This window comes from Schistocerca nitens, unplaced genomic scaffold, assembly GCF_023898315.1.
Source record: "Schistocerca nitens isolate TAMUIC-IGC-003100 unplaced genomic scaffold, iqSchNite1.1 HiC_scaffold_340, whole genome shotgun sequence".
In the NCBI taxonomy this organism is placed as follows: Eukaryota; Metazoa; Arthropoda; class Insecta; order Orthoptera; family Acrididae; genus Schistocerca; species Schistocerca nitens.
The window spans coordinates 881,659-895,135 of record NW_026045874.1 but is presented as its reverse complement, the minus strand read 5'-3'; the positions used below and the strand labels follow the sequence as shown (position 1 = coordinate 895,135).

At 40.4% G+C, this 13,477-nt stretch overlaps 1 protein-coding gene across 19 annotated transcripts in view; it reads right to left on the bottom strand.

The window, feature by feature from the left end:
- Positions 1-13,477, bottom strand: part of LOC126227762 (uncharacterized) — a 932,351-nt gene that overhangs the window by 200,208 nt on the left and 718,666 nt on the right. For 4 of the 19 annotated variants that reach the window (XR_007544041.1, XR_007544039.1, XR_007544025.1 and 1 more), the window contains exon 2: positions 5,157-5,647. The exons of the other annotated variants lie outside the window; for them this stretch is intronic. The gene's annotated coding sequence lies outside the window, so the exon portion shown is untranslated. The remainder of the gene's footprint in view (positions 1-5,156; positions 5,648-13,477) is intronic. 19 annotated transcript variants of the gene reach the window in all.

Below are 13,477 nucleotides of genomic sequence, written 5' to 3'. Positions count from 1 at the left end.
TCGCAGATGATGCTGTAGTATACAGAGAAGTTGCAGCATTAGAAAATTGCAGCGAAATGCAGGAAATTCTGCAGCAGATAGGCACTTGGTGCAGGGAGTGGAAACTGACCCTTAACATAGACAAATGTAATGTATTGCGAATACATAGAAAGAAGGATCCTTTATTGTATGATTATATGATAGCGGAACAAACACTGGTAGCAGTTACTTCTGTAAAATATCTGGGAGTATGCGTGCGGAACGATTTGAAGTGGAATGATCATATAAAATTAATTGTTGGTAAGGCGGGTACCAGGTTGAGATTCATTGGGAGAGTCCTTAGAAAATGTAGTCCATCAACAAAGGAGGTGGCTTACAAAACACTTGTTCCACCTATACTTGAGTATTGCTCATCAGTGTGGGATCCGTACCAGATCGGGTTGACCGAGGAGATAGAGAAGATCCAAAGAAGAGCGGCGCGTTTCGTCACAGGGTTATTTGGTAACCGTGATAGAGTTACGGAGATGTTTAGCAAACTCGAGTGGCAGACTCTGCAAGAGAGGCGCTCTGCAGCGCGGTGTAGCTTGCTCGCCAGGTTTCGAGAGGGTGCGTTTCTGGATGAGGTATCGAATATATTGCTTCCCCCTACTTATACCTCCCGAGGAGATCACCAATGTAAAATTAGAGAGATTCGTGCGGCAACGGATGCTTTCCGGCAGTCATTCTTCCCGCGAACCATACGAGACTGGAACAGGAAAGGGAGGTAATGACAGTGGCACGTAAAGTGCCCTCCGCCACACACCGTTGGGTGGCTTGCGCAGTATAAATGTAGATGTAGATGTAGAAATGACGATGCTTTACAATCTTCAAGCCTTGCATTCCATATTTTGCCTTGAAGGTCTACCAGCATTGCTTGTGACTGACAACGGACCACAATTTGTGTCCGCAGAATTCGATGACTTCTGTATAGCCAATGGGATTTATCGCATCCCAAGTGCAGCAGTCCAATGGAGAAGCAGAATGCTTTGTTCGAACTTTTACGCAGAAGACGGATAAACTACGCACCTGCCACATGCGGGACCAACATTTGCTTCTCTTCTCGTTCTACCACTTTGCAACAGCACATCACCAGCAGAGTTGCTTCACAGACGGTGACACCACTCCTCGCTCTAGTAAGCGGCCTGCACCTGCTTCACTCACTAAGGCAATGTATAAACGCAATGAACTTTTTTTCTAATTTTTTTTCCGATCACACAGTGGTCAGAAGTGCTGGGTACAAGATATTGTCATAATGTTGCTTGGCAATTGCATATTTTGACAGGTCTATGCAAATTGCGGTGGGAGCACCTGAATCAACTTCACACCTGTAAATTGGGTTATTCTGTAACTGATACTCTGTTTTCAGGTTTGTGGTCTGCCCAGGTAATGCAGTTTGCATACCCTTCAGCTTCTTGGGGCTCTGGGATGAGATGAGAACTTATTAGATATCTTGGCGACGAACAGACCTGAACTTTTTGAAGAAGTTCATCTACAAGAAGGTATTAGTGACCATAATGTGGCTGTGGCTTCTGTGTCAGTGGAAGTTGCAAGAAAACCAAAGAAATAGTTTAGAGTTTTCTTGTTTGGAAAAGCAAATAAGTGTGTCATTAATGAAGATATTCATAGTCAGCTCCGAGCATTCACCACGGGACAAAAAGATATTGAGCATCTCTGGTTGGAATTTAAAGGTATTGTCCACCACGTGCTAGGAAATATGTGCCTAGCAAAAATATAGGGCAGGGAAAGGATCCACCTTGGTTCAACAAACATATTAGGAAGTTGCTGGAAAAGCACAGAATTTTGCACAGTTATTTCAAACATAGTCACTGCCCTGCTGAAAAACAGAAATTATGCGAAATGAAAGCAGCTGTCAAAAGGTCAAGGAGAGATTCTTTTAATGAATTTGAAAGCAATATTATACCTGCAGGTTCTAAAAATAACCCCCAAAAATTTTGGTCACACATGAAATCTATGAACGCTACAAATAATTCAATACCTTCTCTGGCTGACAGTACAGGAAATGTAATAGATGATGATAAACTGCAGGTTGAAATTCTAAACCTAGCTTTTAAAAACTTACTCATGGTACAGGACTGCAGCACCATTCCCCTTTCAATTATCGAACAAATGCAAGGATGGCCGACAGTGTTTAGTGTATCTGGGATTGTGAAACAGTTAAGATCCTTAGATACCAGGAATGCATCTGGTCCAGACAGTATCCCTGTAATATTTTATGTTGACTACGCTACAAATATAGCACCATTCTTATCCGTCATCTACCAGAAATCAATGGAACAGTGGAAAGTTCCACGGCTGGCAGAAGGCCCAGCTCACGGCAATTTACAAAAAGGGTAGAAAATCGGATGCACATAATTACCAGCCAATTTCACTGTCGTCGATTTGCTGTAGAATGATGGGACATATTTTGTGTTCAGATATAAAGACCTTTCTAGACTGAGAAGCTCATCTGCAGAAACCAGCACTGTTTTAGGGAACAGTGGTCATGCGAGACACAGCTGGCCCCCTCTGTGCATTATATACCCCAACTTTTGAAAGGCGTTCGACTCAGTTCCCCACTGTCACTTGCTCCTAGAAGTGCATGCTTACAGTCTATATGACAAAATATGCGGTTGTATAGAAAGTTTTCTAATAGACAGAAAGCAGTATGTCGTCCTGAATGTGGAGACTTCAACAGAAACAAACCTAACATCAGGTGTGGCCCAGGGCAGTGTAATAGGTCCGCTGCTTTTTACGATTTACGTAAATGATCTGGTTGATCGTACTGACAGTGCCATTTGACTGTTTGCCGATGATGCTGTAGTCTACAGAAAAGTAATATCACACAAAAATTGTGAACAAATCAATGAGGATTTGCAGAAAATAAACATGTGGCGTAATGAATGGCACTTATCTCTCAATATTAGTATGTGTAACCTACTGCGCATAACAAAGCAAAAATTCACATTAATGTACGCGTACAAAGTAAATGTCCAGTCTTTGTAAGTGGTAACATACGTCAAGTATCTGGGTGTGACTATACGAAATGATCTCAAACGGAACGATTAGATTACACAAGTAACAGGCAAGGCGAACTCTAGATTGGGGTTTATTGGTAGAATCCTGAAGCGATACAGTCCTTCAACAAAGGGAATTGCTTACAATACTTTTGTTCATCCAGTGGTAGACTATTGTTCATCTGTGTGGGACCCTTACCAGTTGTGTCTGATTCAAGAGATTGAGCAAGTCCAAAGAAAAACACCAAGGTTTGTGACTGGTGCATTTAGCCATCGCAAGAGCATTTCAAATCTCATAGAAAGTTTGAAGTGGGACACACTTGCAGATAGACGATGCGCTAAACAGAAGGGGCTGCTCACTAAATTCCAAAATCCGGTTTTCGCCAAGGATGTAGAGAATATATTATTACCAACTACTTTCATATCACACAATGATCACCATTCAAAGATAAGGGAAATCAGAGCTCGTACTGAGGCATTCAGACAGTCTTTTATCCCCTCACGAGATCCGCGAGTGGAACGGAGGGGGCGATATGACTTCGGCGCGAATAGTGCCCCCCGCCACACACCGCTTGGTGGCTAGCAGTGACAGCGGAAGTCCACGTGTCCGTTTCTCTTCATTATGCAGCTATCCACGGGGCTCTCGCACCACTTCAAGATGTCGCTGTAGTCATCAACAGAAGACCTCGCACTGTCGCTAAGTGCAGAGAAGTGCCCTCTGCCTTATTTCTTAGCTGAAATTCTGGGATAGTCATAAAACAAACACCGGGAAGTGGACATCAGCTCTGGCACCAGCCACAGCTTCAGCTCCTGTTTCCTCATCGCTTCCTGCTACCCCCCCCCCCCCAGTTGCTGACGTATGCAACAATAATAACCAGGAAATATCAGTACGAATGGAATACCAAGAATGAAGCACTCCTCTTAGAGAAGGGATGTAGTCTTTTGTCCCTATTGTTCGATCTACAAACAGAACAAACAGGGATGGTAATGAAAGAAAGGTTCCAAGATGGGTTGAAATCCAGGGTCAAGAATATCAACGATAAGATTAGTTGATGACATTGTTATCCTCACAGAAAGTGAAGTGAAGTGAAGTAATGCACGATTTGTTGAGTGGAATGATTAACCTAATGAGCAAAGGACTGATGAGAAATAAGGTTATCCACAGAATCACCTACAGACATTCATCCAGAACCTCAACACCTTCTCCCCATTTACTTCACTGCTCCTTCTCCATCCAACAAGCCATCATTATTTATCTCTACCACCACCTCAAGGATGGCCACATTGGTACCTCCATCCACATCTAAAGTACCAAGAATACATCCGCTTCGGCAGCTGCCACCCATTCCACACCATTCTAAATTACATTCCGCACCTTTTCCAGAAACACATCTCCCAGGCCTGATCCCTCCAGTCACCTCCCACAGCTCACAAATCCACAGTCTGGTCACAAAGGGGCTCTCCCCTGACGACTGGAGAAACTGAATCACATTCTCCACCAGGGTTTCGATTTCCCCTCGTTGTGTCGTGGAATGAGGAATGTCCCATCCTCTATCCTCACAGTGGTATTCTGCCAACCACTGAATCTTCCTGTAATGCCCCTGTAATAGACCCAGATGCAAGTCCTGTCCCGTACATTCTTCCACTACCACCTGCTCCAGTCTTGTCACTGGAATCTCCTACCCCATAAAAGGCAGAACCACCTGTCAAAGCAGCCGTGTGATCTACAAACTAAGCTGCAACCACTGTGCTACATTCTAAAAAGGCACGACAAGCTGTCTGTCTGGATGAATGGCCACCACCATACTGTTGTCAGGAGACAGCTGGACTACACATTTGTTGATCATGCTACCCAACATAATGTGCTTCACTCTAAGGAATGCATCATATAGATCCTTCCTACCGAGATCAGCTTTTCTGAACTGGACAGGTGGGAACTCTTCGTATGACACACTCTTCGTTCCCGCGATCCCCCAGTCCTCAACCTTTGCTAGTCCGTGTCCTCCGCATGTTCATCCCTTCCCCTGACCCCAGTCCAGCACACAAACACCTTCTATCCTGCCAATGCACCAAAGGGCGCTTTCCTCTTCTCTATTGTTCTCCACTGAGCCAAGCACTACCTACCAATGCACCTGCGATGGTCCAGCACACATGGACGGCGTCCACGATGGGCCCGGATGCTGCTACGGAGTCGCTGATACCCCCACATGTGGTGAGGGTAGCCAACAATTTAACTGTATGTGGTGATGGCGCCGGACGCATCACGGACAGGTTGTGATGTACACTCCTGGAAATTGAAATAAGAACACCGTGAATTCATTGTCCCAGGAAGGGGAAACTTTATTGACACATTCCTGGGCTCAGATACATCACATGATCACACTGACAGAACCACAGGCACATAGACACAGGCAACAGAGCATGCACAATGTCGGCACTAGTACAGTGTATATCCAACTTTCGCAGCAATGCAGGCTGCTATTCTCCCATGGAGACGATCATAGAGATGCTGGATGTAGTCCTGTGGAACGGCTTGCCATGCCATTTCCACGGACAGGTTGTGATGTATGTTGTTGCTGCCTCAATGCCACCTCCAGATGGCTCCCTCAAATTTTCTGCAAGGAAAAATAATGAATCCTGTATATATAAGATTTTTGGGTACAAGAGCTCTACACTACTATGAAATCTGATCAAGATATGACAATATTTATGCGGCTTCTTTCAGATGGTACTTTACTATAGATAACTGCATTATCTGCAAAATGTCTCAGGTTACTATTAATATTGTGCACAAGGTCAATAATAAACAACACGAACAGCAAGGGTCCTGACACTACCCCGAGGCATACCCAAAGTCACTTCTTTATCTGAAGATGACTCTCCATCCACGACAACATGTGTTCTCCCTACCAGAAAGTCCTCAATCCAATCAAGTTTCACTTGATGCCCCATATGACCATACTTTTAACAATAAGCCTAAGTTTGGTACTGACTGTGAGCCAAATGCTTTTCAAAAACCAAGAAATGCTGCCTCTAAATCGCTGCCTTGATGTTTTTGGAATCCGTGCTGGTTGGCACCTAGGTGGTCTTCTGTTTGAGATACCTCATTATGTTTGAGCTCAGAATATGTTCTAAGATTACACAACAAATCTATGTCAGGGGTATTGGACAGTAATTTTATCTATCACTTCTACTACCCCTTTTTGACCAATAGATTATAGTTAGAAGTGGGACTAGCTCAGTATTGAATACGACAGGGATTCACATCGCCCTGGAGCTCTGTTCAGTTTTAACAATTTCAGGTTTTAACTGAACACTACTGACACCAACATTTATTTCACTGATCTTTCCAGAGATACAAGGGTTAAATTGAAGCAATTCTCCTGTGTTTTCCTTTGTAACTGTGTTATAAATTTTTGACATGTCTCCTGCATGCAAACCAAATGGATTGCAAATGTAAAATGGATTGCAAATGTACATCAGATGTATAAAACACAATTCACTGTTCAAGTAATACAAACTGGAACACGCTATCATCTATACATGTACAAAATGCAATGAATGCTCAAATGCTCCTCAGGTTTCAAACAAAGACCTGAATCCTGTTCTTGCTTGATTTTCATGATCACATTAATTCTAGTGTGCAATTCCAATTTGTGGCTTTTATAAATAGTGTCACGAGTTTACGAAGCAAAGAATGTAAGCAGCCCATTATTAAATGTTATCAGTGGTTGTAACAACAACTGGCATAAACTATGTTGTTTATTCTAATTATGTCATGATTTCCAAGGTTGGTTAGTGTAGCGTTTCAAGATATTTATAAACATCCCAACACACCATTGGAAGGCTGTCGACAAGAGGTGCCCACGAGTAAGTTGAATAAGAAGTGTAGTGAGAAAGGGGAAACTGTGCGTTTTCCTTTCTTGTATGCAGTGAATGTGGAGCAGTCGTGGAGCCAGCGAGAAGGTGACCAGTAAACAGTAAAATGGTATTACAACCACTGGTCGTACGGGAGTCATTTGTGGCATAGTGCAGCAAGTGCCTGAATCCGAGAACCATGGAGTAAATGACGCACCAACAAGGGTGTAATGAACAATTGAACAGCAGTAGTTTATCTGGTTTGCTCTCTCAGGTCCTGAAGTACGCATATACGGACATTTTTGAATGTTCTCAAGAGAATGGTATTACCGTAGCAAATGTTTGTTGTGTTGTTAAAAGTAATAGTGAAAATGTTGGGCACAATGTACCCCGTTTGTGATAAGTGTGGCTATTTATTTAGTAGTGCAGCAGAGAGAACTTGCAAAAACATTCCAGGTATCTTCACCACAGTTGGATCGACAGGGAGGTGGCACGGAAGGATTCAGACCACCAAACAACTACTCTGAGACGAGAGGATAAAGGTAATACTACTTTCATCTGGCGGTGTATCAGGGTCGGCAAAATATTGTCCTGCTGTATCAGCCAGGGACGCAACTTCCCCATAGTGCTGGTGTAAGATCCACCACAAACCCTACAAAATATGTATCAGCAGGAGAAAGTGGAAAAATACACCCCATATAGTAACTGTGGAAAAGGCGAATGGAGAATGCACCAGCAATTAAGTGCAGAAAATTGATCTGAACCAGAATTACGACTCCAAAGAATAGAAGACAGAAGCTGCCCCTGACAACCAGCGATCAACAACAGTGTCTTACCTCACACGTAGCAAGGAATCAAGAAGAATAATATTTAAGAGCTTCTTTTGAATGAACTGTCTGATTAGTAAACACATAATGAATGGAAACTATAATTTACTGTTGGATACCTGAAACAGAAAAAAAAGAAGACAGTGGCAGCAAGAGCAGACATCGGCTTCGACTTCAGCACTGGCTTCGGCTATTCTACAACAAGCACGCAGTTCACAGTTCCGCAGAAGGGTGAGCCGTGAACATTAAAAAAAAAGTTGAGACATTTCTGCGAGTGTAGGGTTTAATATTAATACTGTCGATTAGTAATAAAAAGTGTATGCCAATCACAAGAAATACGGCAATGCAAAACGAGGAGTTGAGATTGATACTTGAAGGCATAAATAAAGAACAAGCAGAGAAGGATAAAGCAATACTAAAAGGTATGATTAAAAAACAAGCAGAGAAATACAGAGAAGGACAGAGAGCGGAACAAGTAGAATTAATTTAGTCCATTAAGGAACAAGTTACTGAATCAATGACGTACCCAACCATAAAATACAAGAGGCTAAACCTAACTTAGGATCTAACTTTAATGCACAAGTTAATAATCAAAACATTAAAATAATGGAAATAAATTCTAGACTAAAAGAATTACGAGACTCAGTGCCATTAGAGGTGCAACAAGTAGCTAAACAAGTGTTAACAGAGCATTTACAGGAAAGTGTACATAGATTAACAACCAGACAGTGGACAGGCTATGTAGATAATGTTAATTCCCAATCCCAAGCGGTATGCACTAGTATTTCAGACATAAATAAGCAAATCACGTCCATACGGGAAAATGCTGTAGCAGGAACACCTCATGCTATACAACATTTGGAGAAACATTTACAGTTATTCGTAGAAAAAGAAGTAAAAGACAAAACAGAAATAAATAATGGCAAAATCACTTCTGGGGAAGGTACAATTAACAGTAAACAAGAACTTCATAGAATATGGAAAGCAATAGACAATAATAAAAAGAAATTAGAAAATTGTAAACCTGAAACTATAACAGAAGTAACTAAAGATGTAATAGAGGGTTTATCTATAGGTAATAGGTTTGATTTAGCAAGGCAATTTCCAAAGTACAAACCAGACAGTGATGGACACCCAATTTATTTTTTACGAGTGTTTGCCAGATCTTTGCCAAAAATTGGGATGACTTAAAGAAAATAGATTTCACATAAGGACACGTATTGGGAGAAGCAGTGGAATGGGGAAATACTCATGCAGAAGAACTTGCGTCTCAGAAAGCTTTAAGAGAAAGCACTGGTCTTCAAGTATCCAGGAAAAATTAATCTTAAAGTTATTAGACCATACTCCATACAATAAGTCATGGGGCACATATTAAAAGTATTTAGAATGGCATTTGACAAAAGTAAATACTTAGATAATCCAATAGATGAAATGCACTTACTGAAAGTACTCATTAGATGTTTACCATACCACGTTCAACAAAGAATATTGTACAGAGTGTGGGAAACCGTGAATGAGTTATTAATGTTTATTGTAGGTTTAGACACTGAATACTGAAAGAAATGAAAATTATTCAGTGAATGACAAATACGGGGAACAGAAATAACATATCCTTTCCTAATTCCTTACCGCGGGCGAAGGAACCTAATTATTGTAGAGTAAGCAGTAATGAAACTGTTCACAGCACGGATAATGGTCTAAATCACAATAACCCTAGAGGGGGAAGAATTCAGATTGGTAACATCAATTCACAGGTGTTTACACCTCAAAACCAACAAATAAATATGCAACAAAATAACATGGGGCAAACCACCGTACTGCTGAAGCAAGTTCCAATCAGTATCCGGTCGTAGTGATGGAAAACGAGAAAAATCCTAGGTCAACGGCCAGAATTCAGGATGTCGCAGAACAATACTCGGCCCATATATATAAGTAAAATGATCGTTTATAGTAAAATATCACCTATTAACGATTGGTTATTAGCGAAAGAGGAAAATTTAGAAAAAGTGCAACGCAAACCAATTGCAATCTGAGGAATATGAAATCAAGGAGTGGAAATTTACATTGATTCAGGAAGCGAAGTGTCAATTTTCGAGGAATAGCTATTAAGTGGAAGAATAAAGGAATTTCCTAACTTACCTGTTACGGGAGTAAATATTGTAGATATTACAGGTATTAAGAGCAATGTAGTGAAATGGGAAACAAGGATTACATTTTAAATAGATCAACTTGTGTTTGAACAAACCATGTTAATAGTCCCTAAAATAAATACACAAGTATTACTAGGAGTAGATTGGTTAATGAAATGTGCGGTGGTAATAGACTTTCAGAGTGATTTCTTTAAGTGCAATCTAGATAACTGTAGCCTAATAGATCTTGTTTAAGACAGATCGATGTCAAGGACTAAATGGGAGTAATAATTTATGGTTAATAGCGAATAAGAGTTCAATGGAAAAGGATGTAAGTAATCTACAACAAATTGCAAATAAAGCTGATTTGCATGCTAAGGCTTACGAATCTGAAATGTTGTTAACACTTACTCAAAAGGAAGAGCTATATGGAATATTATGCAGTTATTCCGATGTATTTTCAGACAAACCAGGGAATATAGGAGATTATGTGGGTAGTTTTAAGATCAAAACCAAGGAACCTTTTTTCTTTAGACCTTACCCTGTACCTATCAACGTAAGAGAGGAAGTACAGGAAGAAATACATAAAATGTTAGATAATAATGTTGTAGAAAGAAGCACAAGCATATACAACAATCTACTGTTAGTTGTCAGAAAGGCAACAGGTGGTGTGCGCCTAGTACTAGACGCGAGAACCTGGAATTGTCACATTGAACTGGAGAGAGATTGTCCCATATGCATAAACGAACTACTTGCTCATTTTGCAAAAGCAAATTATTTTAGTTCTGTGGATCGGACAGATGGGTACTGGCAGGTGAAATTAACTAAAGAATCTAGACCTTATACTGCATTCCTATATGACGGAAAGTCTACAAGTTTAAAGTTTCGCCATTTGGGTTAAACATATCAGCATCAGTGTTTATAAGAGCATTATATCAAGCATTAGGGAGAAAGTTGTTACAAGAGCTATTGATTTATGTAGAAGATATACTGATTGTTTCAGAAACCTGGGAGGAACATTGTGATGTACTTTCAAGAGCAATAGAGAAATTCTATACCAAGGGAATAACTACTAAGCTCGCTCGCTACATCACATTTTGGGCGAGAGGAACTAAAATTCTTGGGACATCTTTAAGGAATAAGAGGAATTAAACCTGATCCATAACGCATTAAAGCGATTAAAGACTGTCCACATCCACAGAATGTAAAATAGTTACGTTCCTTTTTAGGATTAGTGGGATTTTATAGACGGTATATACAAGGACAAGTCATAGTAATCCACATCTACTATCGCTATTAAAGCAAAAGGCAAAATGATTATGGGATGAAAATGCAGAAAAGGCATTCCAGGAAGTAAAGGATACCCTAGTCAATGATCCTATTTTATATCATCCAAGTCTTCGTGAACCATTTGGCATCACAACAAATGCATCAGAATATGGCATAGCAGCAGAATTATTGCGAGGGGAATGGGACCCAGAAGAGGAAGAAAATAAAACCATTGCTTTCGCTAGTTGCAGCCTAGACAAACACGAGCTGAATTATACAGCAACGGAGAAAGAATTACCGTATTTACTCAAATCTAAGCCACACTTTTTTCCAGTTTTTGTAATCTAAAAAACTGTCTGCGGTTTACAATCAGGTTCAAAGTAAGCGAAAGTTCTGAAAAATGTTGGTAGGTGCCGCCAAAACTAACTTCTGCTGTCTAATATACGCAGCGCTACACAGGCATGCTTTGCAGGCACAAAGATAAATACTAGCGCCAAAACCTCTGCATCAGTAAATAAATTAAAGGAAAAGGTAGAAGAATGTAAACATTATGCCATGTATTTTTTGTATTTGCTGCTATCTCATTTAAATCCTGTCTGCCTAATTAACTACGAAACTAGAGTGAGACAACAGCAAACACGGAAGAATATACGTATCATGTCATGCCTATATTTGTATTATTCTTACGCTGAATAGTGATTCAGTCAGAAATGAAGCACGGCAACTGACTAGATTTTTAAATCTAAGAGGACTCATTTCTGTGCAGAATGTAATGTACTAAACAGGCGGCTGCAAAGATTTTCAAACAGAGAAAATTTTTTGCCAAACTCTCGTTCAGATCATCATCTATCACACGCAGTCTATTACTTGGTTCTTGTTGATCATAATCAAAGAAAGCAGCAGTGTAAGTAACAACAAATAGCAGTCTCTTGCCATTGTTTCGCTCATGAGACAATTCCTCTTTTTTTATTGTAAGCCGCAGTAACACGCACAAATGCAAGCCATGCCACGACGGCGACAGGTCGTAAACACTCATTATCAGAATCCGACAAACATTGCACAACACAGTACAATAATGCACTTTCAGCTTATCAGATCAAAACAAAATAAGCAATCAATTCAAACCAGATGAAGCACGTGGTTCTAGACAAATGTACCTGCTGCAAACTTTGAGAAACATAAATCATCCAGTTTGGCATTGCAAACAAAGTTCATCACCTATTAATGTTAGCATGACAACAGAATATAATAAATTGGGTAGAAACATCCAAGTTCTTGGGTTCAAATACTGTTAAAAACTCAAAACTGGCCAACTCTGGGGATACAGAGACATTCATTCATTAATGTTCTGTGGGAGAATATTCTGTGTTGTGGACATATCTAAGCAATTAGGGACGTCAACCAAAGGCTCAAATTGCATTCATTCACTGATTAAGTATGCAAAAATTCACTTCGTTCTGAAAGTGACAGCAATATCCACAATTACAATAGTAGAAGGAAAGGATAACTCACTACTTCATACATGTTTTAAATGATCTATGCAAGAGGCTAAATGTAGTTAATGTCCTGGCTCTTCTGTTGCACGATGCAGTCGGCAACTGCGAAATGAGTGATTGTAACTAAACAACTGTGTTTGTTTTCAGTGTTAACAGCAGGAAGAAAACTAGATGTGGTGACAAAGTGACCTGTGGCAAAGCCCGAGGTTTGGTTGGAATGTGACAATTCCACTCACCGTTTGTCATGTTCACTGTCCTTCGTTCAATTCATAAATATGAACTGCAGCATGCAAAGTAAGAGACAGGTACAGTGTCACTGGACTTCTGCCATGCAATCTGCCGTTCAGCTGACATAATCCGTACTACAATTTAAATACATCATGTATAACATGGAGGTAACTAGCAAGCTACCAATGCAAATGGTAAATGTGTAACCAATATAGTAGGCACTGATTAAAGAAATGCAAGTGAATAAATTAGATACAGCATGCAATAAAAAACACGAGAGTTACTTGGCAGTCGCAAAGCAAACATTCGACAGTTTTTACTTACTGCTGTACGACTAGCTCTGACCAACTGTTTCACTCCTCCCCCAAATACATCCCCAAATCCACCTCTGGGAGAATGGTGCAAGCAACTGTGGCTTCAAAACAGTTACAGTGGGTGGTTCTGTAAGGCGGTGGAATGGTGAACAGTTCGATAGCTTGCATCAAACTCTAGCCGAGAACGAAGTTTGTTTAGTTAACTGCTCCATGTGACATACCTGAAGGATAATTTAACAGTAATAATTTTATTACTAAGTCATTAGGGCAAATGGTGTCATTACACCAACAGATAATGTCAATAAATGTTACATTACTCTCTGT